The sequence below is a fragment of the Panicum virgatum genome, chromosome 1N (assembly GCF_016808335.1).
Source record: "Panicum virgatum strain AP13 chromosome 1N, P.virgatum_v5, whole genome shotgun sequence".
Lineage (NCBI taxonomy): Eukaryota > Viridiplantae > Streptophyta > Magnoliopsida > Poales > Poaceae > Panicum > Panicum virgatum.
In genome coordinates this window covers 28,012,634-28,017,197 of record NC_053145.1, presented here as the reverse complement: position 1 = coordinate 28,017,197, position 4,564 = coordinate 28,012,634, and the positions used below count along the sequence as shown (strand labels likewise).

Genomic DNA, 4,564 nt, shown 5'->3' with positions numbered 1-4,564 from the left:
GGCTAATGTCACTTTATGTCTTCTTTTATTTTTGATTTGAAAAGAAGACAGGGGTAGTGTATGACTGGTTTCTCCCTGCCGGAAAACTACAGACAATCCAGAGAGGCTCGTGAGAAGGGCACGACCTCGCATCGTTCCTCCTCTCGCTATCCTCCCGGCACAGAAACCCATTTCGGAAGCACCACTCGTTCTTGAGGCTATGGCTGAAAAGACTCTCCGCAAGTTCTCCCTCCCCTCTACCGACAATGTGGCCACTGGTCCCAACATCAATGTCGGGGACGTGAACTTCGAGCTCAAATCAAGCCTCATCAACATGGTGCAGGCTAGCCCATTCTGTGGCAAGCCGAATGAGGACGCAAATGCACATTTGCAGAACTTTCTGCAGCTCTGCGACACCGTTGTCATATGGGGTGTCGCCGCCGATGTTATCAAGCTTCGTATGTTTCCCTTCTCCCTGCTGGTGAAGGCGAAACAGTAGTTTTACAAGGAAAAGGACATTGACACCTGGGCCAAATGCTCCAAGGCGTTCCTCGCAAAATTCTTCCCGTTGGGCAAAACAAATGCCCTGCGCGGGAGAATTTCAAGTTTCCAGTAGACAGGGATGGAATCCATTCCAGAAGCTTGGGAGAGGCTGCAGGAATACATCCTGGCCTGTCCTCATCATGGCATGGATGAGTGGCTCGTCCTGCAAAGCTTCTACAACTGTAACACCCGGTTTATAAAAGAACATAAACCGAGCAATCATATACGTGCCAGGATCAAGTCACACGTATATACAACAGAATGAACAGTATATCATAGCACATATCACGTAAAAAGACATAATAAAGCGAATATGAATGTTATTTATTACAATAATGACATAAATGTCTGATACAGCGGAAGCGAAGTACAAAATACGAAAAAGCTCTCCGAAGCTGAAGCAGGGCGCCACAGGGACGTCGACTGGGAGACGAAGCACCTAGAAGTCCTCGTAGTCCTGGTAGCGCTGGACGAACTCCCTCGTGTCGGCAGGAACTGAACAGCAGTAGCGTAGCCAAGAGGAAAAAGTAGAGAAGAGGCAAGAGTGAGTACACAGCTTGTACTCAACAAGTATAACACAAACTATGAGGCTCTAAGGTTGGCTGACTCAACTGCATTAGCTTTTAATCTTGGCAAAATTTTATTGAAACTATTTACTACAGTTTGATGAATTACCATTAACCCAGTTACATAGTAATTAATCAGAATTAATTATACTACTACTGAGAACCATACCAAAACCAAGCCACCAAGGTAACCCCGAGAAGCACCTCCCTCGTCGGAAGGAGATAACTTCACTAATCAAAAGGAGGATCTGGGCCGCTCATAACCGTGAGCACGGCTAGTATACCAGTTTTACACTCTGCAGAGGTTGCACATCTTTACCCACAAGTTGTGAGCTACGCCAGTTGTTCATCACACTTCCTTAGGTGAGATGGCCAGCGACTCACTACGAGGCCTTTAAAAAGAATCTCGTTGGTAAGGCGTAACCGCGAGAGTTAGGTCGGCGACGATGGGGCCCACCTCACGGGGGTACAAGCACAGGTACGCAAACCAAGCACAGACCAGCCGGAGGAGCAGGGACCATTGAAGCTTACTACTCTTGCCCCGCAGGTAAGTTACTCCAAACCAAAAAGATCTAATTATTACGCCAAGTCTATCCCATTCTAGCCTTGTGGTAGCGCTGTTGTCCCAGGTTGTCGCTCTATGAACCGGTCCTTATGGAGAGTGGCCAACCAAGCACTAAGCACCGTGCTGGCCCCCTAAACCATGTTTCTACAAAAACATCTTTTAACGAGACGTGAGCCACTCATCCACACAGAGGGCCACTCTCAGAATTAAGTTCAAGTAAACCATTAATCAAATTAATTAAAAAGGACCAAAGTGTGTTATAGCGCAGCAACCTAGCACAACTAACCAAAATGCAACCCAAAGGTATATATAAAGGATATAAAGTGGCTAGGAATGTCCTTATAGGCATACAGTATTAAAATGCAGTATGAAAATGTATTTAAAGGTGATAGGTTGTTCATGTTATACTTGCCTTCCTCGTACTGCTCCTGCTGCTGCTCAAAGTGCTCGGAAGACGGCTGCTCCGGGTACTGGTACTGGGGCTCCTCAGATGGATCAACGTCTACTCACGAACACATGGCCAAAACAATGCACAACAATAAGCATACAAGCAAACTCTAACAAAAAGCTAAAGAACAGTACATCAATACATAAAAACAGCAAGAAAAACTAAGCTAAAACTATTCTACTCGATACAACGATCGCGAGGATATAAAGAACGCTAAAATCGGAGCTAAAACGCATAATCTAGGCTAAAAACAAGTTCTAGGGGTTTATTTGTAAGAAAACAGAAGTTTCAGGGGCTTTTCTGCTAAAACCGAGGGCTAAAATGTAAATAAACATTAATTCTGGGGTCTAACGTGCAAAAACATCAAGGGTGGACTGCGGGTCCTAATACTGAAAAAGTCAGGGGCTAAAGCGTAAAAGTAAGGACAGATTTGTAAATACTTTTCAACCGAGTTGGACGGCGGGTTGATTTCAAAGAAAGGCGAGGGCTCTTTAGCAAATATGACAGGCCGAAGGGGTACGGTTGGATCTCAGCCGTTGGATTCGGATCTGAGGGTCCAGATCTGATCGGTTTGGGATCTAATCTCAGCCACGGGTTCTAAATCGGATGGCTCAAGTGCTCCGCGGCGACGGCGGCGGCGCGGGTCGCCGGGAAACCAATTCCCGCGGCGGCGCATCGCCGGAGAAGTCCGAATCCGGCCTTCCCGGGGTCGAATCAAGCGGGTTTTGGGTCGTGAGGGGACTACGCGATACGCGTAGTCCACCTGGGACAAGATCTAGGCGCGAGCGGGTCTGAGGCGGCGCAAACGTGGACGGCGGCGGCTCTGCTCGGGGATTCTCACCGGCGGGCGGGGTCCTAAGCTCTAGAGCAGGCTACGATCTAAGCAAATGGGTGCAAAGGAAAGGGAAAGTCCAGGCGGTGCTCACCGAGGGCTCGGATTGAAGGGAGGGCCGGCGCAGAGGGGTCGGCGGCGTGAACCGGCGGCGGAGCTTGACACGGTGCTCGCGGGCAGGCTGATGTGGGGACTCTCTGGGTCCCTGGATGGCACGGCTCGATGATTGGCGGCACTGCGAAGCGAGCCAGGGCGTCAGCGTGGCCCGAGTAAGGCCGGCGGCAAGAATTCGGGAGGGGAAAAGCTCACCGGCGGCGGCGGGTGGCGGCGGGGAGCTCATCGAGCTCCGGGTAGCGGCGGCCGCTACTAGGGTTCTGGGGCGGCGCGGGTGGATGGGAGGGGGCGCAGAGGATTGGGGGCGGTTTAAAGGAGGCAGGCCGGGGATCTCGGCGTGGGAGCAAGGAAGGGAATCCCGGCGATCTCGGCGGGATTCAGGCGCGGGCGTTGCGCTGCGGGGGAGAAGAAGCTGGCAGGCGGGCCCGGGCTGCAGCGAGAGGAGAGGGGCGCTGGCTCGCTGGCGTGTGGGCCTAGGAGCGACGCGGGGTGAAGGGCGACGCGGCGAGCGGGCTGGCTTGCGCCGCCAGGTGGGGCCGGCGCGAGCGCGGAGTGGGAGCAGGCCGAGCGGGCTGCTGCGCGAGCGGGGGGTGCGGGGCTGGGCGCGTGGGCGCTGGGAGCTGGCCATGGGCCGAGCTGGGCCGGGTGCTGCTGGGCCGCGGTAGGGAGGAAGCGGGCCGAGGGAAAAGAGAGAGCGGGCTGGGCTGGGAAGTCGGGTTTGGGCTGGGTTGACTTTGGGTGTGGGTTTTGCTTTCTATTTCTCTCTTTCTAAATCTAATTCAAACAATGTTTGAATTCAAAAATGAATTTGAATTCAAACCACAATCAAATAAAAGTATGCACCAGCATGAATGCAACACAAATTTTTAGCCTTAGACAAAATTTTAATTACTTGTGAAACAAAATTAAATTAAATGCAAGGCTAAACACAATAAACCTTAGAAAAAGAATAAAGCCATTTAAATTTATTACTAAATGTTGGAATTTAAAAATTAGGGTGTTACAACAACGGGCTCACAACGACATCTTGAGCCAATATTGATGCCGCTGCTGGAGGAGCCTTCCTCGACCTGACCATAGCCAAATCCAAAGCATTGGTCGAGAAGATGGTCTCCAATCAGGGGCGGAGCAATGAACGATTCCAACCCCACACCAAGGGCACGCATACCATCAAGGAGACGGATATGATCGTTGCCAAACTGAGCATCTCGGCGAAAGGGCCGAATTCAAGAAGCATAGAGAAAACTATGCTCGTGCCATGGAATCGCACTTCACGTGCGAAGTCTGTGGTATTGATGGACACTCAAGGAACGACTGCCCCGAAACCCATGAAGACTGCGCCTACCTCAACAACAACAACAACAACAACAACAACAACAACAACAACAACAACAACAACAACAACAACAACAACAACAACAACAACAACAACAACAACAACAACAACAACAACAACAACAACAACAACAATAACGGGTACCGTCCACAACAAGGAGGCCAGGGGTGGAACTAGCCAC

General features: G+C 50.7%; 1 non-coding gene across 1 annotated transcript; it reads right to left on the bottom strand.

Moving 5' to 3' along the window:
* Positions 1 to 560: 560 nt before the first annotated feature.
* Positions 561 to 669, bottom strand: LOC120657791. The gene has a single exon (XR_005668328.1). It is a non-coding gene; the product is annotated as a small nucleolar RNA R71 (small nucleolar RNA).
* Between the last annotated feature and the right edge of the window lie 3,895 nt (positions 670 to 4,564).